This window comes from Bubalus bubalis, chromosome 4 (assembly GCF_019923935.1).
Source record: "Bubalus bubalis isolate 160015118507 breed Murrah chromosome 4, NDDB_SH_1, whole genome shotgun sequence".
Classification (NCBI taxonomy): domain Eukaryota; kingdom Metazoa; phylum Chordata; class Mammalia; order Artiodactyla; family Bovidae; genus Bubalus; species Bubalus bubalis.
The window spans coordinates 137,922,069-137,949,349 of NC_059160.1; the positions used below are offsets into that span (position 1 = coordinate 137,922,069).

The 27,281-nt window shown below is 41.9% G+C and overlaps 1 long non-coding RNA gene across 1 annotated transcript in view; it reads right to left on the minus strand.

Moving 5' to 3' along the window:
• Positions 1 to 6,421: 6,421 nt before the first annotated feature.
• LOC112584680 overlaps positions 6,422 to 27,281 on the minus strand; it is a 35,211-nt gene continuing 14,351 nt past the window's right edge. The window contains exons 3-4 of the long non-coding RNA XR_006550798.2: positions 8,802 to 8,846; positions 6,422 to 6,953 (exon numbers count right to left, since the gene is read on the minus strand). This is a non-coding gene — a long non-coding RNA (uncharacterized LOC112584680). The remainder of the gene's footprint in view (positions 6,954 to 8,801; positions 8,847 to 27,281) is intronic.

The following is a 27,281-nucleotide window of genomic DNA, read 5'->3' on the forward strand; positions in this document are numbered from 1 at the left end:
TAATTTTAGTTTTGGTGTTTTTTTTTTTTTTTTTTTAAGGAACTTCTACACTGTTCTCTGCTTCCCCAATAGCTCAGTTGGTAAAGAATCTGCCGGCAATGCAGGAGACCCTGGTTCGATTCCTGGGGTCAGGAGGATCCACTGGAGAAGGGATAGGCTACCTACTCCATATTCTTGGGCTTTCCTTGTGGCTCAGCTGGTAAAGAATCTGCCTGCAATGCGGGAGACCTGGATTTGATCCCTGGGGTGGGAAGATCCCCTGGAGAAGGGAAAGGCTACCCACTCTAGTATTTTTGGCCTGGATAATTCAGGCCAAAATATACAGTCTATACAGTCCATGGGGTCACAAAGAGTCGGACATAAGTGAGCGACTTTCACTTTCACTTTCATACCATTCTCCATAGTGGCTGTACCAATGAACGTTCCCACCAATAGTGTAGGAGAGTTCCCTTCTCTCCACATCTCACCAGCATTTATTTTTTGTGTTTTTTTTTTTTTATTATTATGGCCATTCTGGGTGATGTGAGGTGATAGCTCATTGTGGTTTGCATTTATCTAATAATTAGCAATGTTAAACATCTTTTCCTATGCCTCTTGGCCATCTGTATGTCTTTTTTTGAGAAACACACTGGACCTACTTAAACTCAAAAGTTTTTTGTACAGCAAAGTAAACAATAAACAAAATGAAAAGACAACCCACATGTCAGGAGAAAATATTTGCAAACGATATGATTGACAAGGGATTAGTATCCAAAATTTACAAAGAACTCATGATGCTTAACAGTATCAAAACAAAAAACACAGTTTAAAAAATGGGCAGAACCTATATAGATCCTGCATTCTTGCTCTCATTTCTGGGATATGTGCTGCTGCCACCATGAAATCTCTTTTATAGATAAGGGAACTCGGGGTAAATGACCAGGCTGACAGATAAGGTCAACCAATCTTGGTTGCTCATTAGAATCAACTGGAGAGTTAAAAACACAGCAACAACAAAATGTCCAGGCTGCATTCTTAACAAATCTGATTTTCATCTGGGAAGGGGCCTCAATATTTTTATTTTTAGAAAGTTTCCCATGGCAGTATAAATAATGCAGTCAGGTTTGAGAATCTCTGACAGATCCACCAACTCTCAGTGCAGAGTTTAACCAACCAAAAAGCTTCACTGATTTCACACCCCGACCAGTCCAGCTGGAACGTGCCTAGGGGGTGCAGTTAGGTCACCCTGACATACCTCTGAGAGAGCTGAGAACATTTACTGCTCAGTGAATGACAGTGGGGAGGAGACAGTTATAACCGTCTTAGGGTCAGTGGTTTCTGAGCCTAGTCCAGATCTCACAGCCCAGGGACAGAAAGAACCGCATCAGCCATAAGCTCTTGGAACAAGTGCCATCACTTCTGTCAAACACTGACTGCTTCAAGTCAGTCCTGAAAACACACACACACACTCGCACATCCCAGCATCTTCACACCTACGTATGTGTGCAGGAAGTGGCCCCCTCAGCAACGTTCTGTGTGGATAAGCCATGATGACAGATAAGTGAGGCATCCTGGGGTTATCAGTGCAATGATCGCAATTTGCACTGTAGGTCTGAGTGTGCAGAGGTCCATGGCAGAACCTCCCAATACAGAGGAAACACAGAGAGGAATCTCTTACTACCCGCTTGCCTAATCATTTCCACTTAACACACAGTGAAAGCAGAACTTTGTGACACACTTGCCCTGTCTGGGTGAAGGTTCTGCTTTTTCTGGAAGATCTTGGAAAAATAAAAAGCCCCAAAAACTTGGCCGTGAGGGAGGGAGAGATTCTCAACCTTTCATCCACTCCACGAGCACCCATGGTCAGTTTCCTCTCCTGTGTGCCAGTCGTCTGTGTGCCTGGCACTGCCCTTGGGACCAAGACCCAAGCACGAGTTAGAGGTGTCACTGCCCTGGAGTTACCAGCGATCCTGGGGAGAAAACAGGTGAAGAGGCCACCCCAAGGCTAGCAATTAGGGTCCCTTTTTCTGGATACCAAAAGATTTTCCATTTTGTCAATGAGCACCCTGTTTCAGGAACCTTGTGGCAATGTTGATGTTCAGCCAGTATGCCAGAATGCTACTGAACTATATTTGACAGTTAACTATTGTCCTGACCACTTCCATAGCCCACCTGCCGCCATCCCCTTGAGAGTGCAACATGGAAAGGGTTAAATCCTGACACAAGCGGTCTCCAGGACACTGCTCCAGCTCCGCCCCCACCAAGCCTCTTTGTTGGTTACTGTCTGTGGTGCAGGTGTTGTTCTAGATTCAGAGCTTGACCCCTGCCTCTTGGTATGTGGCAGCTCTAGAGAGATAGAGCTCTAGAGAGCTTATAGAGAGAGTTCTTAAGGGCTGTAATTTACTTGCAAGTTAGAGTTAGGGACCTGTCTTGAAGCTGCACATGCACAGCAAGTTCAAGGATTTGATTGTATGTTTATTTGGAATAGTTTAGGGTTGCTGATGGCTATTTTAAGGGACTAAAGTCCTTATCTCTATAAACCACTTCTGGGGAATTCTTTCATTCTAAATTAAAAATTTTAGTTCCAGGAAGAGCCCCCCACCCCACCCAGCCTCCAAAGACAAAGAAAACTAACTCAATATATGGAAATCCAAGCAAACATACTAAGAAAATGTTTGCCATTTAGAAAGATTGATAATGGGTTTCTGTTAAATATGAACCATTCTCTGACAGGAAAACTGATCAGGAATTAGCAAACTATGACACAGCCCCGATAGTTTGCACATGAGAGGCAGCTCTGATGGCTGCCTCCAAAGATTACTACGCCCTACCAGGACAGTACCATTGCCCAGGGGAGTGCCCAGGAAATGACTTCAATGATGGATGCTGTGGTCCTCCTGTGTGAACTCTCAGGCCCACTCCTTACTCTTTCTCTGCTCTGCTCTGTGTCACATCGCCTCTCCCTACAGTGTCTCCTGGCTTCCTACTGGGCCTAACCCATGGGAAGTCAACTGAAGGTACTTAAGACAGCAGAGTAAGAGATAAGGTATTTCTCTCCTTCCTCTCTGCCTCGGGCAGTACCACAGGCTACAATCTATAACAGGGGAGGTACCAGCTCCCACAGGACAAAGCTGCCACTTTCTACCAGGAGAACGGTTGCAAGGTTCTTGCAGTTCTACGTCCTCTGCCTTGTCCTCTCTGGCTTTCTGCTGCTGGTAATCTTGGGGTGCCCCACTGGCTGGCTCCTGCTGACTTTTCTGCATATGCATCATATGTCCAGTCAATTCCCTGAATAAAATTCCCTCTATTCCCTTCTGTGTGGTTTCTCTTCCCAGTTGGACTCTGACTGATACATTGACTAGCTGGACTCTTCAGTGTTCCTTCCCCTCCCTAGTCCTCAGTTTCCTTGTTTCTAAATGAGACTGGAGGAAATACTTAGCAAGTTTTATTTCAGCCTCCTGGTTTCTAGCAATGTGGGGCCCTGAAACACTGGGGGACCTCCAAGACTGAAATGCCCTTTGCAGTTTAGAATGGTCTAGAAAGAGGTACCTCATTTCGTTTTTCCTTAAATAGTTTTCATTTTGAACTGCAGCTTTAAATCTTTTCTCTGGAAACAGGGTGAAAATACTAAAGAATATATTTTGAATTACACCATTTTAAAAGCAATAGATTCAGTGTCTCTTTCTTATGCATTTGTCATTTGGTATTTCCTTATCTTTTCTTTAAGTGCTGGAGGTTTAAATGGTTTTCCTCTAGTCTTAATACTCTGTCATTTGGTGATGTGATATGCTGTGGTTATGTTTCCAAATTTTCTTTTTCCTTAAAAATGTTTTTTTTTTTAACCATTTTAGATTTTGGCCATATAAGTTATCATCTTTCTGGATTAAGAGATTCTCATCATTTAGTTTTGCCTCAAGTCCTCCTTTGTGCCCTGGATCATTTTAACTGTCTTTCTATACATCCTTGAAAATTCTTAGAAGTCTTCTGAGGCTGCTGTACAGGTGAACACTCAGAAGATATGCATGGCCATGTGGTTTAGGTGGAAAGCGCGTCTGCTGGTTTCCCATTTTCCTTCTCTAAACACTATGTTGTATGCGGCCCCTCACCTCTACATGGACCCCATTCCCCAGGCGAGGTCGCACTAAGCCTGGAGTGAAACAGCCCCTGTGGTCCTTGTTGGACCCTCTCAAGCAATCTTGGTGGCAAGGCCTGTGGACTTCCTCAGCTGCCTTCCAAGTTTCTGGAGAGGCAAAACTGAAGCAACCAGAGAGCAAGAAGCACATGTTGTTCATAGCAGATCCCTGTCGGGAGTGATTCAGCAGGCAGTGATTCAGCAGGCAGTGATTCTAAGAAGCATCAGCTTCTTAGAACTGTATCCTGAGAGGAAGGTTGGAGGGCTGCACATGTGGCCTCATAGAAGCATCCCAAGGGCTTTGGAATCGAATATGGTTCCAATGAATACTCTATGTGAAAACTTCTGCAGTGATAATGGTTCATAGTATTTATTAAGCTCTGACTATGTGACATGAACTGTGCAAAGTTTTCCTGCATACGTTATTTATTTTGAATGGTCATTGGCATTAATTTTATAAATGAGGAAATAGGCTGAGAGCAATTAAGCAACTTGACCAATATCATATAACTAGAAAGTGATGAGGCAGGAAATCCCCCAAGTCTATCTGCTTTGGCTGTCTCTCTGCCACACTTCAAGTGAATTACATTTTCCAAGCATCACCTTGTTATCTTATCATTCATATTAGGATATTAATATGACTATCTTACAGTATTATTTCACATCTCCACCCCCTTCCTCTCCCCTTTCACATTTATTGAGTTTCTATTTTACCTATGCACTAGGTTACATCTGGGTAACAAGAAGATTCACTAGCCAAAAAACTGAAAAACAAACAAACAAAATCAGTATAGCTTCAAATAATTCAATAAGTGTGCAAAATTTCCCAGCTGGGTGGAAACTGTTTTGGAAGTCTGTCTTAGGTGGTATGTGGGCCTGGACTCAAACAGGTCCTCAAAATACACATAAAGAATTAAAAACAGGTGCATATGGTAGGTCTATTGTTAGTTTTTTAAGGAACCTCCATACTGTTCTCCATAGTAGCTGTACTAATTTACATTCCCACCAACAGTGTAGGGGGTTCCCTTTTCTCCTCACCTACTCCAGAGTGTATTTTTTGCAGTCTTCTTGATGGTGGCCATTCTGACCAGTGTGAGATGATACCTCAGTGTAGTTTTGATTTGCATTTCTCTAATAATTAATGACGGAGAAGGCAATGGCACCCCACTTCAGTACTCTTGCCTGGAAAATCCCATGGATGGAGGAGCCTGGTATGATGTTGAACATCTTTTCATGTGCTTTTTGGCCATCTGTATTTCTTCTTTGGAGAAATGTCTATTTAGATCTTCCACCCACTTTTTGATTGGGTTGTTTTTCTTTCATTTTGAGTTGTATGAGCTATTTGTATATTTTTGAGATTAATTTCTTGTCTGTCACTTCATTTGCAAATACTTTCTCCCATTCTGCAGGCTGTCTTTTTGTTTAGGTGATGGTTTCCTGTGCTGTGCAAAAGCTTTTAAGTTTACATAGGTCCCATTTGCTTACATTTGTTTTTATTTTCATTACTCTAGGAGGAAGATCAAAAAAGATCTGGCGGCAATTTATGTCAGAGAGTTATGCCTATGTTTTCCTCTTCACTTGTGCCTCTTGTATATATGTACTTCTAAGTGGTACATATATACAGTGGAATATTACTTAGCCACAAAAAAACACAAAATAATGTCATTTGCAGCAACATGGATGGCCCTAGAGATTGTCATATTGAATGACGTAAGTCAGACAGAGAAAGACAAATATCATATGACAGCACTTATATGTGGAATCTAAAAAAACGGTGCTGCTGCTGCTAAGTCGCTTCAGTCGTGTCCGACTCTGTGTAACCCAATAGACGGCAGCCCACCAGGCTCCCCCGTCCCTGGGATTCTCCAGGCAAGAACACTGGAGCGGGGTGCCATTTCCTCCTCCAATGCATGAAAGTGAAAAGTGAAAGTGAAGTCGCTCAGTCGTGTCCGACCCTCAGCGACCCCATGGACTGCAGCCCACCAGGCTCCTCCATCCATGGGATTTTCCAGGCAAGAGTACTGGAGTGGGATGCCATTGCCTTCTCCAAAAAAATGGTACTAATGAACTTATCTACAAAACAGAAATAGAGTCACAGATGTAGAAAACAAACTTACTATTACCAGCAGGGGAACCTGGGGTGGGTGGGAGGGTAAACTGGGAGACTGGAATTGATATATACATACTACTATATATAAAATAAACTAGTAAAGACCTACTATATAGCACAGGGAACACTTTTTAATACTCTGTAATGACCTGTATGGGAAAAGAATCTAAAAGAGTTGACATATGAATATGTATGACTGATACACTTTGCTGTACAGGAGAAACTAATGCAACATTGTAAATTAACTGTATTCTAATTTAAAAAAATTAAAGAATTCAAAACACTGTAAAACAATGGCGGCGGAAACAATGGAAACAATGTCCCCTTCTCAGATACACATTGTTTGCACCGGTGGAATAGAGAGCAGCTTCAGGAAGGGGTCCTGGTCAGCAACTCACAGCAACTCACAAGTGAAGACATCTTGTCTGTGTCTTATTCAGTCCAAAGCTTGATGAAGAAATAGTTAGGAGCAGGTCCTGAGGAAGCAGGCTGGCACCAGTAAGTTATTTGGAGGTCGTTGGGACCAGGCCGACTGTAGCAAGATAATCCTCCCTTTCCAGTTGAGGATTTATCACTCAAGATCTTGAGAGTTCAAGGGGCATGCTGAGGGGTCTTGAGGGAGAGAGGGATGGGAGGCTGGGCAGAGTTTGTTAGCAGTATTTTCAAGGCCATCATTTGACTCACTCTCACTTGAACATAAGTGCATCTCCTGGTTGTCTATGCAGAGGAAACCTTTAGATATGTAAAACCAAAATTGCTTATTAGTAGGGGGAAAAGCCACTGAAAAAAGAGATATAACCTGAATGAGGGAACTTGAAACAGAAGTTGACAAGGGTGGTTAATGGATCCAGTGGGAGATGAGCCTGACAGTGACTAGGGCTACAGTAAAGGCCAATGAAACATTTCTGTACTCAACTCTCTAGGCTTTGCTGCCTTATCTGATTATCTGGGTGATGTTTCACTATTCTGCAGGAGAATGAGGGACATCTAGTTGCTTTCAGGACAGATGTGTCCCAGTGGGAGGTCACAGCTCTATAACACAGACTGTAAATCCCTCTAAGCCCAAACCAGAGAAAAAGCATATTTAGTTTCTCTTCTCTGATCTTTGGAGATGGAGGTCTTCAAAGGGAAACAGCAATCAATTCACAGCTTTGGGAGCACAGTCAATGATACACTAACATGTGATGGTTTGACATTCATCTTATGGTGAACAGCATCACCACTTGGATTTCTTAAGCATTTTATCTTATTTGCTTTGCATCCAGCTCATAGAAGACAGAAACTGGAAGGAGAAGGCTTTTAAAAACAACCACGACCACCACCACAGCAAAAACTGAATAGGCTCTAGAAAGAATAGAAGCTAGGAAAAACAACATTTTAGGCAGGGCTTTAACAATGTTTAGGCTATTGTCCACCAGTCTTCAAAGTAAACCCACCTTTCCGCAACAGAAAATGGGAGTCTTTGGAAGAGTTGGGGGGGTGTGGCGGTGAGAAAAGTGGGGACTCATAGGAACAGAAGATGAGAAGCATTATTTAGGGAAATATTCCTAGATTAGCAAACACATTCATATTCAAACTAGCTCCCCTAAATGCTTCCTTCTCTGAGGAAACTTCCTGGAGTCTCTGGGGTCACTACTGCTTTCTTTAAAGGCCCTTAGCCCTCTCTCTCCAGTACTCTTGCCTGGAAAATCCCATGGGCGGAGGAGCCTGGTAGGCTGCAGTCCATGGGGTCACTAAGAGTCGGGCACGACTGAGCGGCTTCACTTTCACTTTTCACTTTCATGCACTGGAGAAGGAAATGGCAACCCACTCCAGTATTCTTGCCTGTAGGAGAATCCCAGGGACAGAGGAGCCTAGTGGTCTGCTGTCTCTGGGGTCACACAGAGTTGGACACAACTGAAGCGACTTAGCAGCAGCAGCAGCCCTCTCTCCAGTCCTCTACTCTCTACTGAATTGAAGCAGCTGATTCCAACTTCTGTCCTCATGTTTAGAGTCTGAACCTTCCAAGAACAGAGAAACACGCTCTCCATGTGCTTGTGCCCATCACTGTGCCTGACACTAAGAAGGGCTCCCAGGTTGCCTGCTGGGTGTGCTCTTGCCGTGTGAGAATGACAGGACTATAATGTGTCAGTATGGAACAGGAAGGGCCACTGTCCTAGCTAAGTGAATACTCTCACCCAGGGAGATCTTTTATTTTCTCTGGAGTTCTTATCTTTGTGGCTTTAACTTCTTCATTAACACAAGCTACAGGTGTCCAACATCATTTTTACATTTTAAGGATCAATACAAAGGTATTAGAAAGTGTGCTTAAAGCCTGAGGGCTGTTTTCATCCTAATACTATGCAAAACACAAAGGCAGACCCCCACTTTGTATCCACAGAAGCATCATGTGTACACACTCACACCTGCTAAAAACTCCCAAAATTAAACCGGTTGATGAGTTAGGAGAGATCAGTTGCAGTTTTTCTCTTTAAGAAAAATTGCCTTTATGATGTTTAATTTGTTTGTATCAAGTTAAATGAATAAGTATACAAAGAAATATAAAATAGAACAGGAGAGAGGGGAAAACAAAAATCTCACCTTGTTGTCCAAACTTCTGTTACTGAAAGAGCAAGCAATGTTCTCCTAGTTGCACAGAAAAAATGGATTGTTTAGAATAACATGGTGCTTGGGGATGAGAGGCTTTAAGAGAAAGCGTCTGAAATTCATGCCACCCCACCCACTGGGGTTGTGAACTGGGCTTGTTCTTGCCCCTTCTAGTGCTTTGACTACACTGGTCAACTCGATATCAAGAAAAAGGCAAGAATTTTTTGTCCATATCTGGTTGATGATGTACCCATTAGTCATCTCGTCTCTCTACATCTACTCAGCAACAGCAAACGTGTTGTGTCGCACAAGGTCCCTGGGAACCTTGGCAGGGCAACCGTTTACTGCTAGCTGGCCTGGGTCAGGGTGTGAATCCTGGATGAACTCCATGAAACTCCGTGGTTGCTAAGAGACATAGTATCTTTAAATGTCGATTACAATTTCCCTCAACAGAGTTCAAATATCATCTGTTGTTTGAGCTTTAAAAGTTGCATTATATGTTAGATTTAACACGATATGGATGAAAATCTTGACTTCATCATTTACCAGCTGGGTAATGATGCTAAGTTACTTTTCTCAGCTTCATTTTTCTTTCTCTGCTAACAAGAAGTGGTGATAGAAAACAATTTCACAAACTGCAAAACACTCTACCTGTATTAATTCAAACTACTTAATTCACATCAGATGTGAGAACGTATGTGAAAGAGACCAAACACAAAAAAGACATCAGAACATAAATATCACAGGAGTTCCTGTGCTTCTTTGATTGTATATTATTTTTACTATGTTTGAAGAAGATACTAAAATCTATGTGAAGTGAATGTGAGGTTATTTGACAATCAAAATTCATATTTAGCTCTTAAAAATAAATTTGGGGATAGTATATAAAATTATTAACAATGGTTTATTATTATAGTATCATGTAATATTATAATAAATATTTCTAAAGACAAAGATATCCTAGTTCATTTTAAGTGTGATTTAATCCACAAAATGTTCTGAGTCCAATTTGTTAAGGTAAGATATTGTACATCATGTGTATGCTAAACTTTCTGGTGAGGACTGGCAATTGAGACTTAAAAGTTCAGATAAGAAGGAATTGGCCAATACTTTGGCCACCTGATGCGAAGAACTGACTCAATGGAAAAGATCTTGATGCTGAGAAAGACTGAAGGCATGAGAAGGGGATGACAGAGGATAAGATGGTTGGATGGCATCACCGATTCAATGGACATGAGTTTGAGCAAACTCCAGGAGTTGGTGAGAGACAGGGAAGCCTGGTGTGCTGCAGCCCACAGGGTCGAAAAGAGTCAGACATGACTGAGCAACTGAACAAAAACAACACAGAAGGAATTGCAATTGACCCCTCCACGGTCTGTAAATGGATGCTCCCAGCATGCATATGTTGACAGTAACAGTGGAGCCTGGCCATGTGTGCGTGTAACTATATGCTGTGGGTAAGTAGAAAAACCCCCTCCTTTAGGGTTCCTTTCTCACTGAGCCCTCACTGGATTCATCCTCTGGGCTGTGCCCCTCATACCTAGTGGTCCTCGGCTCTGCCCCAAAGTACCATACCTGCTGGGCATGGTAATGACACACTCTTCGAATCCATGCTTTAGTGAATTCTGGCAGTATTCCTGTTTTTCCTGTCTGAGCCTTTCTGACTTTAAATAACCAAACAGCAGCTGCTTGGAATCCAAGTGCTTGGATTTTGGGATTAGACAAGCATGGCTAAAATCCTGACACTGACAATGGCCAATTATTCACCCTGGGACCCTGGGCAAGATTACTTCAACATTCAATGACCTACCTGATTTTGCTCATCTGTAAAGGAGGATAATAGCATCTAACATGTAATTTTTTATATTAAAAAGATAAGAGCTTTTAGTATGGTGCATAAGGGAAAGCTCTCAGAAAGTTACAGAGTGTCATTGGTGCTTCTGAAGTTTGATGGGCCATCATAAAGAGGAAAGAGTTTGTTCTTTTTTGTTCCCAAGGGACAAACTGAACCAATAAATGAGAGTGAGAGAGAGAGCTAGTTGGTTCAATAGAAGGAAGAAATTTGGAACCATTTCCGTGGCTCCCAGAACAGGATAGATTGCTTCTGAGTCCCAGAGTCTTGAAGGGCTCACGTAGGAGACAAGTGCCAACATCTCAGGGATGCTGGAGACAATATTTTGTTGGTGAGGTGGCAATGGTGGTGGGGAGACTGGTAGCAGTGAGCTCTCTGATTCTCTGTAAGATTTAATGAAATTTTACCAAAATATACAATTCCTATGCTTTGTTTTCCTGAACATTAAAACATATATAATGTCATTTGCTAATCTCATCAAATGGACTGCTCCTTATTAAAGTGTGCAAAGAGATGGAATTTGCAACTATGCTATATAAATAAATATTATCTTTGAATATTGCAAATATATGAATATAGAGCAAATATTATTTTCAACTTTCTGAAATAGCTTTGTAGGAGCTATGTAGGAGATGAATCTCTAAAATATCCTTCAATTCTTTAAAGTTTTTTTTAAATAATATGGCCATCTCAGAAACATGAGAGAATTACCCATTGTGAGTTATATGGGACAAATCCTTCAGAAATCCTGATTTATAATAGTACATTTGGAACAATGAAAAAACTCCCATTTGGGGGATCTATATGGCATATGTGATTCTAACATCTCCCTATGAGGTAGATATTTTTAGTACTCCCATTTTACAGAGGAGAAAACTGAGGTTTGGAGAGATCTAGAAATTTGTTCAAGGACACCCAGCTAAACGTGGAACCGTCTGACTCCCAGCCCCTGCTTTTTCCACTGTGTCATACTTCTTTTCGACCACTTCCTGTCGTGCCTGAACAAACACAGTTTAGGTCAAACGTCCAAACAACGATGACGTGCCCCCGTCACGCCTTCCAATTACACCCTATAATTTCCAAGTCTGAGTTGGAAATCCTTTGGCTCTGTGTTCTTGTCTGGCCTGCCCAGGAAAATGTTTATTTTGAGATATACCTCTCTCAGAATGGCTGGATGTTTTTGATGGTCATTCATACATGGACAGTGTTAAACTGGAGGTACAAGAGTAGCTACTTTTTCTCTCAACTGAGACTGCCCCTTTGTCCCCTGCTCCTAATTTGGGTTATGTTTCAAGGAGGGTGTTAGGGTTATTAGTGGGTCCATAGAGACTATAAATAGCACCCTGGGCTTTAGCCAACTCATCGTGTTTATGGGTTGCGTTGCAACCGTTGTTGGTAATTATAGACGCGTGGGTGAGGATGGGTACTGATGAATAGTTCCTCCTCGTAGTTTCCTCTTTGCACAAGCCCAACACTGAGAGTGTCCAAACTCACAGTCTCATCATAAGGTCCCTCGTGCCTAGCCACTGCTGTATTTCCTGGCTAACTGAAGTAACCAGGGAGGATGAAAGATTTTAAGGTATTCCATATTACCAGCCAAGCTACCATCTGTGTAGTCGATGCCTTCTTTAAAAGAAATAATGTTACTTCAAGCTCAGGTGGTAAAGAATCTGTCTGCAATGCAGGAGACCTGGGTTCGATTGCTGGGTCGGGAAGATCCCCTGAAGAAGGGAATGGCAACCCACTCCAGTATTCTTGCCTGGAGAATTCCATGGACAGATCATGGGGTTGCAAAGAGTCGGACATGACTGAGCGACTAACATTTTAAATTTCAAAAGAAAGTTGCTTCTCATCCTACCTGTAGACATTGTACCTGCAAGAAAGATTTCCTCCTCTTTGTGATGACAGAGCATTTCCCACAGTCTTTGCAGATAAATGTGTACAGAGGATTCATGGGTCTAGTTGAAATGAAGATCCCCAGGAGAACTCAGTGAAACAAGACTTACACTGCATCCAGTAAATTGTTGTAGTCTGTAATATAAGCTTTTTTAATACTCTACATACAAAAGAGGGCAGTAAAGCGAGGTGGGGAGCGGTCACCTTTTCCAGCTTTTCTCTTTATTCTCTCATGTGTCAAGGGGACGTTTTGGTCATAGACCAAGGATGCTCCCTGAGCTGACCATGCAGCTACCAGAACCGTCAGGCACATCTGATTATAACCAGTCACTGAACTTAGACTATGTGAAAGAATGGAGTATAAACAGCTGAGAGAAAGAAAAGAAAAACTGCTGTCATCTTCAAGGTGGAAGACATTCTTTCCCACTCACCAATCTCAGTCCATGCCTTTGGGTAACAGCAGCATAAAATCAACTAGTGGGAAAGAGAAAATGGGGCCATGTAGGGGGATCCATCCAATTCCCTGTTATATGCCCCTGCCACGTCCTAACTTTGCCCTGGCTTGTCTAGTTCATGTACTCTGATGCAGGCTAAGTAGGTAGTTCTCAAGCTGCCTAGAGGATCTGGCCAGGGTTGGTATAACATGGTGCAAGAAGCCAAGAGGAATACCCATTTAGTATCCAGGGACAAGATACTGAGCTCATATAAGTATGTGACAGTTCATTTAAGCAAAAGGTAAGGAGTAAAAGAAGCCATTCACAAAGGATGACATACTGTGTAATTCCATTTATACAAAATGTCTGCTGCTGCTGCTAAGTAGCTTCAGTCATGTCCGACTCTGTGCGACCCCAGAGATGGCAGCCCACCAGGCTCTGCCATCCCTGGGATTCTCCAGGCAAGAACACTGGAGCGGGTTGCCATTTCCTTCTCCAATTCATGAAAATAAAAAGTGAAAGTGAAGTCGCTCAGTCATGTCTGACTCCTAGCAACCCCATGGACTGTAGCCTACCAGGCTCCTCCGTACATGGGATTTTCCAGGCAAGAGTACTGGAGTGGGGTGCCATGGCGTTCTCCGGACAAAATGTCTAGAATAGGCAAATCTATAGAGACAGAAATGGCAACCCACTCCAGTACTCTTGCCTGGAAAATTCCACAGACGGAGGAGCCTGATAGGCTACAGTCCATGGGATCGCAAAGAATCGGACAGGACTGAGCAACTTCACTCACTTGATAGAGACAGAAGGGGCTTCCCTAGTGAGTCAGACAGTAAAGAATCTGCCTGCAATGCAGGAGACCCAAGTTCAATCCCTAGGTCAGGAAGATCCCTGGGAGAAGGAAATGGCAAACCACTCCAGTATTCTTGCCTGGAGAATCCCAAGAACAGAGAAGCCTGGTGGGCTACAGTCCATGGGATCACAAAAAGTTAGACATGACTGAGCAACTAACACTGTTTTTCTATAGAGACAGAAAGTAGTGGTGCCTAGGGCTGAGGGATATGGGAGGTTGGAGGGTGATGGCTAAGGAGTAAGGCATTTATTTTTTCAAGTGGTTAAAATGTTCTAAAATTGATTGTGGTGATGAATGTACAACTCTGTAAATAAGCTAAAAGTCACTGAAGAGCATTCATTAATTGGGTAAATTGTTTGATATGAGAATTGTATCTCATGAAGCTGTTAAGGGGAGCTAAGCTGTGGAATACCACAAACACTGAGTAAGGAATAGTGAGGTGAAGAATGCTACCCAGAGATGGTCTGCTGAGTGGTCCTAGGAGGAAGGTCAAAGGTATTACACAGTTCCAGCTACAGCTCAAGCATTAATATTTCGAAAAGGACTGTGATGGCTTCTCTCCTCATGTAAAAGACCACTGGAGATCATGTCATGATTATTATAATCTACTTCTCCCATTCCAGTGGGATGAATCTGTCTAAAGTTGACCCTGGTGAATCTTGGTCCTTGGTTTATAGCTATGGAGAAATCAACTTTTCATTTCTCAAAGCCTAGTTAGAAAGTTAGTTTGTGCACTATGATCCTTGGAGATTAACTGCTCTTCCAAGTGTCAGTATTTTCCTATGGTTGCATTTTTTTTTTCAGGGCTCACTCAAAGAGGTCCAGAACTGGCCAGTCATTGGAGCAGGAAGGTGGTTTTAGTTATCCTTGAAGAAAAAAACAAATTACTCCAGTATGTCTATAACAAATAATGAATGAGGAGCCACTTGTACAAGGTCCAGTCCTCGATACAGTGATATGAGACATTTAATCCAGTATTTAGATGCCCTGATCCTTCTACAGCTCTCCAACCTCATCTCTCATTGTCTGTCTTACAGAGATTCAGAACAGTGGCCCAAATGCACGCCTGCATTTTTGCTAATGCTAATCCTACTATCCAAAATATCCTTCTTCCTTTTCCGCATTTGGCTGCTTCTGACCTGGTCTTCAGGTCTCTTCCAGGAAGACGCCCCTAAATTCTCAGAATGATCTGGGAGTCCTTTCTACAGTCCCATAGCACCCTGTTTATACTTCATCAACACATTTGCTACATTGTAATGGGATTATCTATTCATCTGTGTCCCTACTGGTCTGAAGTCTCCTTAAGCTCATCAGTATATCTCTTTGTCCTCAGCTTGGCTAGTTTCCAGCACCTAATACATTCTTAATAAATGTGTGTGGAACCCCTTTGCTTCAAAGAGGCTAGGCAGCAGTCACGTAGGAAGTTTGACCAAAGAGATTTAGCACCATTCCTCTTAACCCCAAATATCATTCTAATAATCAGGTCCATTCAAAAGATCACAGAGTGGCAGGTTGTTCTTAGAGTTCCCAAAACCTAGCACATGGCCAAGCATACATACTAGGCACCCCTTAAATGTTTGCTAAACTGATGAATATTTACAGTCATATTGACTGTCGTATGCTAACTGTCTTACTGACCACACTTTACATACCTTAGACAATCCTACCCTAAATTATTTACTCACATGCTAAGTTCACATGTTCATTCACTATTTGACAAAAGAACACTATCAGTTTCCCACAATGGAGCTGAACAACTCTTCACTTTTGATAAAAGCACCATCTTGGAAATGGAAGATTCATGTAATTGTCTGAATATTCAAATATTAATTTATAAAAGTGAATGGGAAACAGAAAAAGAAAAGTGCTGATATTAGTAAAAATATGCAGAGAGTTCTCATTAACTAAATAAAATTAAGACAAAAATAGAAATAATTAGATGTGCTAAAAGTGGCCAGTCTTCAGCCGTGATTGGATGCTCAACGGAAGAGATGTTGATTGCATGTTCAATTACAAATAAAAAGAACAAATTAAAGAGCATGGGTAAAATTCTGGGACTGTAGTATCAAATATAGTGTCCAAAAGACAAAGAGTAGTTAGCATATTTATAATTACTTTTTAAATTTCTGGAAGTCCTCTTACCTCTTAACTAAACCAAATAGTGTCTGTCTTTTGCTTGATATCTATATCTTTGATTTTCATGTTTCTCATGAATACATTACATATCAAGGCAGGAAGTGACATGTCATATTGGAGATTCTTGAAGGCTTTTCCAGTCCCAAAATCTTTGGGAGGAGTAACACTTTAAAAAGACATAATAGCCAACTGAGGACAAAATTCAAAGATTATATCCTAGCTGCAGCTTTATTGCTAAGTTATTACAAGCACAGACATAAGAGTCAGATACAACTAAGTCACCTAGCAGTGTGTCTCTATCAAGTTACTTAATCCTTCAAACTTCAGTTTCTTTATCCAAAATGAGGATGATAATAGTACTCAGCTTGTAGGGTAGCTGTAATATTCAAATGAAAATATTCAATGTGGTTAGTCCAGTGGCGGGTACCTACTCTGAGCTTCTAACATAAAAGTTGCTGCCTAGGAGGGAAGAAGGATGATGGAAGCAGGGACAGGATAAGCTAAGCTTGGCCTACTTCACAAATTGTCTAGGACCCCACTGGGTCTTCCTACTGAAAACTCAACACAGAAACATTACAACTTCTATTTCTACTCCTGATCTACCCACTGGGCCATTCTGGCTTCTGCTGGAGTGAGTGGGAGTGTGCTATTTCTTTACCTAATGACTCCTTCCAAATTAGAGAAGTTGGAAACCCTGACAGTTTGTTCCACCCATTACTTTTTTTGTTTCACCACCTCTGCACTCAGGAAGGTGTGTCTCTGATACTGTTGTCACATCTGCATTTTGATTTTTCAGTTGTCTGAGGCTCCCAGCTCTTTGAAACAGGTAAAGATTACAACTCTACAATTATAGAATTAAAAGCGGCTCAGTTTAGGACATGCTGTTAAAAACAACACAGCAGCAGGCTAACCCTGTGTGATGGATACTGGGTACCACAACCCCTGAAACTCATGTTCACCACCCAGGGCCTCTGTGCTTGCTCCCCTGACATGGCTGGGACTGCAACCTCACTTCCATTTGCACAGCATTCTTGCCTACATTCTTCTTTAACAGTTTACAAGGATTTAATGACATTACTTATTGCTGTTTAACATTTATTATTTATTATTTTTAGCCTTGCTTATTAAAATATTTTGAGAAAGTCTTGTACTTCTAATATTGTACCAAGAACTCAAACATCCTTGAGGAGCAAGCAAGCCTAGGTAGAGTAGAGAGAGAATCAGAAGTTGGGGGTGGGTGGTAGCAAAAAAACTCAAAGGAAAGGGAAGAATGAGATAAAAGAAAAACCAAGACTATCATGTCAAAGTACCCAACCCAGAGCCTAGAAAGTAGTGGGAAGTGTTCCATAGTTGAAGAGTCTGCAACCTTTCTTGTATAATGAGGCTGCCCTAGCATTTTTCTTGTGAAATGACTTCCAGACAAAATCAGTAGTCATATCAAAATTCATTCATTCATTTCATTTCAGTCACTCAGTTGTGTCCGACTCTTTGGGACCCATGAATTGCAGCACGCCAGGCCTCCCTGTCCATCACCAACTCCCGGAGTTCACTCAAACTCACGTCCATTGAGTGGGTGATGCCATCCAGCCATCTCATCCTCTGTCGTCCCTTCTCCTCCTGCCCCCAATCCCTCCCAGCATCAGAGTCTTTTCCAATGAGTCAACTCTTCGCATGAGGTGGCCAAAGTATTGGAGTTTCAGCTTTAGCATCATTCCTTTCAAAGAAATCCCAGGGCTGATCTCCTTTAGAATGGACTGGTTGGATCTCCTTGCAGTCCAAGGGACTCTCAAGAGTCTTCTCCAACACCACAGTTCAAAAGCATCAATTCTTCGGCACTCAGCTTTCTTCACAGTCCAACTCTCACATCCATACATGACTACTGGAAAAACCATAGCCTTGACTAGATGGACCTTTGTTGGCAAAGTAATGTCTCTGCTTTTCAATATGCTATCTAGGTTGGTCATAACTTTCCTTCCAAGAAGTAAGCGTCTTTTAATTTCATGGCTGCAATCACCATCTGCAGTGATTTTGGAGCCCCAAAAAATAAAGTCTGACACTGTTTCCACTGTTTCCCCATCTATTTCCCATGAAGTGATGGGACCAGATGCCATGATCTTAGTTTTCTGAATGTTGAGCTTTAAGCCAACTTTTTCACTCTCCTCTTTCACTTTCATCAAGAGGCTTTTTAGTTCCTCTTCACTTTCTGCCATAAGGGTGGTGTCATCTGCATATCTGAGGTTATTGATATTTCTCCTGGCAATCTTGATTCCAGCTTATGCTTCTTCCAGTCCAGCGTTTCTCATGATGTACTCTGCATAGATGTTAAATAAGCAGGGTGACAGTATACAGCCTTGACATACTCCTTTCCCTATTTGGAACCAGTCTGATGTTCCATGTCCAGTTCTAACTGTTGCTTCCTGACCTGCATACAGATTTCTCAAGAGGCAGGTCAGGTGGTCTGGTATTCCCATCTCTTTCAGAATTTTCCACAGTTGATTGTGATCCACATAGTCAAAGGCTCTGGCATAGTCAATAAAGCAGAAATAGATGTTTTTCTGGAACTCTCTTGCTTTTTCCATGATCCAGCATATGTTGGCAATCTGATCTCTGGTTCCTCTGCCTTTTCTAAAACCAGCTTGAACATCTGGAAGTTCACGGTTCACGTACTGTTGAAGCCTGGCTTGGAGAATTTTGAGCATTACTTTACTAGCATGTGAAATGAGTGCAATTGTGTGGTAGTTTGAGCATTCTTTGGCAATGCCTTTCTTTGGGATTGGAATGAAAACTGACCTTTTCCAGTCCTGTGGCCACTGCTGAGTTTTTCAAATTTGCTGGCATATTGAGTGCAGCACTTTCACAGCATCATCTTTCAGGATTTGAAATAGCTCAACTGGAATTTCATCACCTCCACTAGCTTTGTTTGTAGTGATGCTTTCTAAGGCCCACTTGATTTCACATTCCAGGATGTCTGGCTCTAGGTGAGAGATCACACCATCGTGATTATCTGGGTCGTGAAGATCTTTTTTGTACATATCAAAATTACTAGTCCTAAATACTGACATTTTGCTGAAGCTCTCTTCTTTCACAGGTAATCCTTCTGAATGCATTGTCAACATGCACAGTATTCATTTCCTTACACTCATCTTCTCCCCACCTCCTCTAACCTGACTTCACACCCTTGCTCCTCTGTAGCCCCACAGGCACTGCTCTCCTTCAGGGTCAATGGTGCCTTTATTCTGTGGCTGAGTTTTGGCCTCACTGGCCTTCCTGAAGTATGTGACACAGTCAACCAGGATGATCTGGGAGTCCTTCCTATGGTCCACAGCAGCCTGTTTGTGTGTGCATACTAAGTCACCTCAGTCGTGTATAACTCTTTGCGACCCTATGGACTGTAGCCCACCAGGCTCCTCTGTCCGCTATGCCCTCCTCCAGGGGAATCTTCCTGACCCAGGGATCAATCTTGCATCTCTTATTGTTTCCTGTATTAGCAGGCTGCTTCTTTACCACTAGCACCAACTGAGAAGCCCCATAGCTCATGGTCTCATAGCACCCTGTTTATACTCTTTCAACACATTTACTATGTTGTAAAGGGATTATCTATTTATCTGTGTCCCTACTAGTCTGGAGGCTCCCTAGGGCCCATCGCTATAGCTCTTTGTCCTCAGTTGGGGTAGTTCCTAGCACCAAATCTATTCTTAATAAATGTGTGCTGAACCCCTTTGTTCAAAGAGGCTAGACAGCAGTCACCTAGGAACTTCAGCCAAAGAGATTTTGGCACCATTTCATCTTGAAACCCTCTTCCCTGCCCTTCTTGCCACAGTTTCCCTTTCTTATCCTTCAGTTTCCCTTTCTGGCTCCTCCTTCTTTGCTCGCTACTTTTCGTTGACGAGTTGAAGGAACTATCCTTGGTTTTCTGTCCTCACAGGACATAGCTATCCCCTGCCATGATTTTAACTGCCACCAACATGCAAATGACTTTCATAGTTTTCTGGTCATCTCTGACCTGTCTTTTGAGCCTCAGGCCCACATAACTGACTGCACGATGGGCATGTCCACTTGGATATCCCACAGGCATCTCAAATCCAACACGCATACACCTGAGTTCATTCTCTCTCACACCCCCTGCTCGCCACATCATCTGCAGTCACTCAAACTAGAACTCTGGGCGTCATCACAGGTTTCTCATTTTCCTTCAACTTCCACTTCCTTCCCTGCTACATGTCCACCGAGTTTTGGAAATTATATCTTTCGAAACCTCTAATCCACACACCCACTACCTTAAGTTGCAATTCTCACATTTTTCTTGAATTCTTTTTACAGCCTCTCAATGAGTTTTCCTGCCTCCTGTCTTGCCATCTTCAGACCCATTCTCCTCACAAATACCCAAGTGATCTTTCCAAAATGAAACTCTGGTAAGTCCCTACCTTCCTTAAAGCCTAGCGATCAACTTCCCATTGCTTATACGGTGGAATAAAAACCCATTTTCAGAGCCTACCAGGGGTTCTTTGATTTGACTACTATATTTTATTACTACTATTCTCCCTCCCTCTCTCCAACTTATATTAGAACTTAAAACTTCTAGAAATTCTCCCAAAGACCACGCTGTTCCATACGTTTCCATATATTTTTGTAAATGCAAAAGAATTTTTTTCTTTTGTCTTTGCATCTCATTCTCACCTAGATAAGTGTCTATTAACAAAGGGCTATCTCTTTAGCCTTCTCTAACTTTCCCTCTCCGGCTCCTTAGGAAATTGACTACTTTCTCTGATCTGCCACAGGATATCTCTGTCAGGTATCTACCACACTTATTTACATGTCTGTCTCTCTGCTAGACTGAAAAAGTTCAGGGTGAGGAATGACATCTTATTAGTCTTTACTCTCACTCCTGTGCGCAGGGCCTGCCGTAAAACAGGCACTGATTCCGTGTTTGATTAGTAAGAGAAGACAGCACCTCATCATCCTTCATATCAACTGGAATTGAAAATCCAAGAAGCCACTTTTGAGAGCGTCAGTCAGTTTCAGTCTCAGTTGCTCGGTCTGAGCAGCTTCGAGCAGCTTCCTGAGCCCTCCACCAATACAGAAAGTATCCAACCTGCCAGGAGGTGTGCGCTGCATTCACTGATCCTGCTGATTGGATAGCCTTTTCCTCCCTTCGCCCCAGTCTCACACCCCACAAACTGTGCATCTTAAAGGTCATGGTCATAAACAGTCTTTATCAATCAAAGCATCAGTAGAGAAAAAAATTCCCACTCTAGGATATGGTGAGACAGTTGGTTTCAAAACATTGCTGATCGTTAAATGAGTAATGTTAATGTGATCTCAGAATAGTAAACACACCCCCACATGGATAATGATATTACTTGCATTATCTAGAAAGGAAAAAAAAAGCAACATTTGGCTGCAAGGACCATGGAGGAGAAGTCTGTACGGGTAATTCAAGTTCTGTCAGGGCAGGTAAACTGCAGTTTTCTAACTGCCTCCCTCCACAGGGTAGGCACACACATTCCCAAATCAAATCTTCCTTCTAGGGTAGAGTGTGTGATGTGGGGGAAGTTCAGGGAAGTGGGGAGACACACATAGAGGAAGAAAACAAAGGCCTTCATTTTCTAAAACTGTCACTCACTCTGGTTGAGAAAGAGTTTCTTAAGAATTGTGAATGTCCTGTTCAGGAAGTAACACTTCATCACACGGCTAATAATCAGCCGTGTGCTTGTCAGGGATTGGTTTTTCCCTTCTATGGTGAGAGAATGACCTAAGGAAAGCATGTATACCTTCCCCAGTGGCCTGATAGTCATTTGAACACATTCAGCATCCATCGGTATTACTTTAACTCACCTGGGAGACTCACAATGGTGGGGTGGGGTGGGAGAAGGGTTCTTCTGAAGTTTCAAAAGATTTGTATGGAACCAGGCCAACACCCCGCACCAAATAGCCTTTTCTACGGGAAAGCAGCTTATGGGGGTGGGGGGGCCCTGTGCATGTATCAAGTCAAACCAAATGTACTTTATTTTCCCCCTCCAGCTCACTTGCCTTTGCCTCTTCTCTCTATGAGTTCTTCCCCAGAATTCAGTATCTTGAGGGTGTCTTATCCTTAAAGAAAACAACCCAATCAGCTTATTCTCTCTGAAGTGTTGGCAATTCAGTACAACCAGTGTTTACATTTAGAGGGGATGAGTACTTTACCCAAAGGAATGACTCTCTAATGGTGAAGTTTCTGGTCGTATCACGGGAGCTGATGGGACTTTCCAGTGCCCCTCAAGTCCTACAGTGACTACTGATGATGAGGGCACGGAAGCATGATCCTCATGCTTCCTTCCCTGACAAGAGGCTGATAGCTTTCTTCATGGTTATCAACCTTGCTTTTATGCAATAGTTCTGTTTCAGCTTTTTTTCAGAAACACTAGGCGAAGTAGTTAAATTCCAAAGGTCTTTGCCTCTTCTCCAGTGATCCTTAGCACACTGGCACTCTATCTGGGACTTCTTCAACAGAGAAGACAGCCTGAGGAGGGACAGGAAGCTGGCATCATGTGAGCCCTTAGGTTGTATCCATTTTTAAGACCCACGTCATTTGGTGATCTTACAGCAGATACATGAAGGTACTCATCCATTCATTCATTCATTCAAAAATTACTTATTAAGCTCTCCCTGCATGCACTAAAGAACAAAACTGACCAAGCCCCTGCTCTGGGAAAGCTTTAAGTTGGAAATTGGTTTAAACTATTTCTATCTGTCTCCAGAAAGCAGAACGGGGACAAATGGCTCAGGGAAGCAGATTTCTGTTTCACATAACAGACAACCAAATATGGAATAGTAATGAGCTCCTGGTTACTAGAAGGGTCTGAGAAGAAGATGCATGACTGCTTGCTGCAGAGATTCATGCATGCAGCTGGACTAGATCCTCTGTCTTCAGTTGTTGCTTTTAGCAGCAGGTGTCTTTTCTCAAACATAATTTTAACCTGCATCTCCAATATATTAAAAAGCAGAGTTGCTGTGGTTGAAGTGGTAAATATGGATCTAGAGGATCCCCTAAAAGCCACTCTGTCCAATAAACCCCAGATATCCACAAGCCACTGGATGAGATAGTCATGAAGCTCTCAGCCTACTCTGGAATCATGGGGGTCTGTGAATCTAAGTAGGATGGCATATGTTTCACACCAGTCTTCCTCTCCCTCTTCCCCATTTCCACCTCTTTCTAGGAGAGAATCTGGTGAAGCTAGAGAAAAGAGGCAGAGGCTCCAGGTATATAACAGGACTCTTAGAGAATACAATCTGAGAGAGTTTATGTGTATTCTTTGTCTTTTAAAACAAGATTTACTTCCTAGCAATGGACTCCCTCGTCACATCCGCTCAGATGTAACAGGTGTGACTAAGGGATTGCACACTATTCTACAATCTGGAGCAGGAAGCTGGACATTCAGTCTCCCTTCAGATCACTGCCTGGAAAGTTCTATTCCCATTGGGCACACTGTGCTTAGAAGGGAAAACCTTCAGCAGGTCAAAGACTCTGGGAACTCACTGGCTTGGGGCTGATGATGGGATTTAGAACAGGAATCTGGCAACTTGAAAGAGAGCTTGAAGTCTTTGACAGGATACAGCTACCACACAGAGCCTCTCCACCCAGCTAGAATTGTCTTGATAGTCCCTAAAAATTTCATCCAAACTGGACTCACATCATCCTAGCCTCAGAGTCTACAAAGTTGTGAGCTGAAATAAATGAGTCAGTTGAGCTTTTCTTAAGCCCACGATTTTCCAAAGTTTGTCACATACAGGAAACATGATTTGTGCAGAGATGTTTATAGGTGTTACTCAATAGAATTCTGAAGAGTATTACTCTGAGAAACTCTCTTTAAACAAAACTAAGCAGGTTTCATTACTGTTGGACTTTTCAGAGCCTTGAAAATGCTAATGTGAATTGTGAGTCTCTAAGCAGGGAAAAAGTTGACTTAAAGCTCAACAGTCAGAAAACTAAGATCATGGCATCTGGTCCCATCTCTTCATGGCAAATAGATGGGGAAACAGTGGAAACAGTGTCAGACTTTATTTTTTGGGCTCCAAAATCACTGCAGATGGCGACTGCAGCCATGAAATTAAAACACGCTTACTCCTTGCAAGGAAAATTATGACCAACCTAGATAGCATATTAAAAGGCAGAGATATTACTTTGCCAACAAAGGTCCGCCTAGTCAAGGCTATGGTTTTTCCAGTGATCATGTATGGATGTGAGAGCTGGACTGTGAAGAAAGCTGAGCACCAAAGAATTGATGCTTTTGAACTGTGGTGTTGGAGAAGACTCTTGAGAATCCCCTGGACTGCAAGGAGATCCAACCAGTCCATCCTAAAGGAGATCAGTCCTGGGTGTTCATTGGAAGGACTGATGCTAAAGCTGAAGCTCCAATACTTTGGCCACCTCATGCGAAGAGTTGACTCATTGGAAAAGACCCCGATGCTGGGAGAGATTGGGGGCAGGAGGAGAAGGGGACGACAGAGGATGAGATGGCTGGATGGCATCACTGACTCAATGGACATGAGTTTGGGTGAACTCCGGGAGTTGGTGATGGACAGGGAGGCCTGGCGTGCTTCGATTCATGGGTTCGCAAAGAGTCGGACACGACTGAGCAACTGAACTGAACTGACTGAAGAAGGGAATACAGTATACAGTATTCTCTAATTGTAGTTGAACTCCAAATGCTTTTTTCTCACAAGACAACTTAAAGTACTCCATTTACCTGAAATACACTTGGAAAAATGCTGCCATAAGCCGAACACTTAAACCAAGTTAAATGAATCTAGTTTTACCTTTTATTCAAGTTAAGCTAGCATTTCCAAAGTATACTAATGTCTGATCCACCATTTTGGGAGAAAAAAATTTCATGTGGATGAACTGTCTACATAACTGAAGCCTCAGACACCAAAACAATTAAATCATTTTATCTGAAAATCTTTCTAAAGTGTATGTACATCTCTACTTTTTATTATGAAAAACAAAACAATTCTGAGTATAAAAGTAAACATATGCTTATTTATAAAAGCTTGAACATTTGGAAAAGAAGAAATAAGGCAAAAGTTACTCACAAACCTATAACTTAACATTTGATGTAATTTTTCTCACCTTATTCTGTATAGAAAGTGTTTCTTAAATACAGAATAAATGATACAATTCACTTAATATTTTCTGTATCACTAAACATTCTTTGAAAATATGTTTTAATGGCTCTTTAAGGGTCTATCATATAAATGCATCATACTTCATTTAACCATTACCTACATGGGATAAATCAACTGTTTTATTATAAATAACTATGAACATCTTTTGTCATAAATAGCTGTCTCTATTTCTTCTGAATAAATACCTAAAAGTAGAACTAATAAGTCAAAATACATAAGTACCTATAAGCCCTTGTTACATATTGTCAAATTGCCTTCCAGATGATTTGTACTATCTATATGAGGGTCATATTTTACCACACCCTCACCAACATTAAATATTATCATTATTGAAAAAAACAGTGTTGGGACTTCCCTGCTGGTCCAATGCTTGAGAATCTGTCATCCAATGTAGGGGACAGGGTTTGATCAGGGAGCTAAGATCCCACATGCTGCAGAGCAAATAAGCTAGCGCCACAGCTGCTGAGCTCTAGAGCCTGTGAGCCACGACCAGAGAAGCCCACGTGTCGCAACAAAGACCCAGTGTACTCACACACACACAACAATAATAACAAAATTTTTTAAAAAGTGTTAATTTGATAAGTTAAAACTGCCATACTGTTTTCATTTTTTATTACCAGCGAATTTGAATGTTTATATATACTAATTTACCACCAATATTTTATTCTTCTATGAACTGTCTACACATAACATACCCATTTTTCTCTGTGGCCTTAATATTTTTCTCATTGATTTGTATGAACTCTGTTAAGGTTATTGAATGTCATATTTGTGACAAATAGTTTTCACAGCTTGTTATTTATCTTTTAATTTGACATTGTTTTAAATATGTAAATATTAGTATCTATTTATATTAAAATATGACTCCCTTTCTGTTTTCATTTCTTTGTTTTCATGCTTAGAAAATGCTTCTTGTTCAGAAATCAGATGAATACTCACTAGATTTTTGCTGGATATCTTATGGCTTCATTTTTTAAAATCCTCTTTTAAAAAATATGGTGTGCCACTTGTTTTTAAAACTGAATAAAATATTTTCTTAATGACTCAGGCAGGGTTATATTTATAAACAGTGTTTAAAGTTTTGTGTCATAAGACAAAATATTCCCAGGCACCACTGAAATGGTAGAGAGAATTTTCCCCCATTCTCTGAGACCTCAGACTCTATGATTTGCTAATTCTGTGGCTGATTTTCAATTTTGATCTCTTCTCTGACATTAGGCTTTTAGCTTTCTCCTCTATTGTAGATGCGATGTGTCTACTGTCCGCCAGTCACAATGTTCACTACTTTAACAGCTCATACACAGAATAACTGTAATTGTATTACCATGAACTAGAGATATGTATAGTTGAGCCTGGGTGTGGAAGGCAGAATAATGACCTCGCAAAGGTGTCCATGGGTTTCCCAGGTGGCACTAGTGGTAAAGATCCTGCCTGCCAATGTAGGAGACTTAACAGAAGTGGGTTCAATCCCTGGGTCAGGGAATATCCCCTGGAAGAGGGCACTTCAACCCACTCCAGTATTCTTGCCTGGAGAATTCCATGGGCAGAGGAGCCTGCTGGGCTTCAGTCCATAGGGTTGCAAAGAGTTGGACACGACTGAAGTGACAACACAAAGGTGTTCATGTCCTAATTCCTAGAGACAGTATATTCAATATACTCTGCTAAACAGCAGGGGAAAATTATGATTTCTGATCAGCTGACCCAGAGAAGTGGAGATTATTCTGAATTACTGGTTGGGCTCAGTGTAATCACAGGGGTACTCGGAAGTGAAACATGGAGGTAGGAGAGTCAGTGTCAGAATGATTTGATAAGAGAAAGACTCGACCAGCCATTGCTGGCTTTGATGATGGAAGAGAGCCACAAACCAAGGAATTCAGGCAGCTAGAAGTGAGACGCTGGAAAAGGCAAGCAAGTGGCTTCTCCCTGAGAACCTCCAGAAAGGAATGCAGCGTTCCTGACAGCTTGATTCTAGCCTAATGAGACCCATTTCAAACTTCTGACCCCCCAAATTATAAGAATAAGAATAAATTTGTGTCGTTTTAAGCCATGAAACTTTGTGTGATTTGTTACAACAGCAATAAGAAAATAACATGGGGCCTAGAAGTCTATTAAACAGAAAAAAATCGCATGGGTTTCAG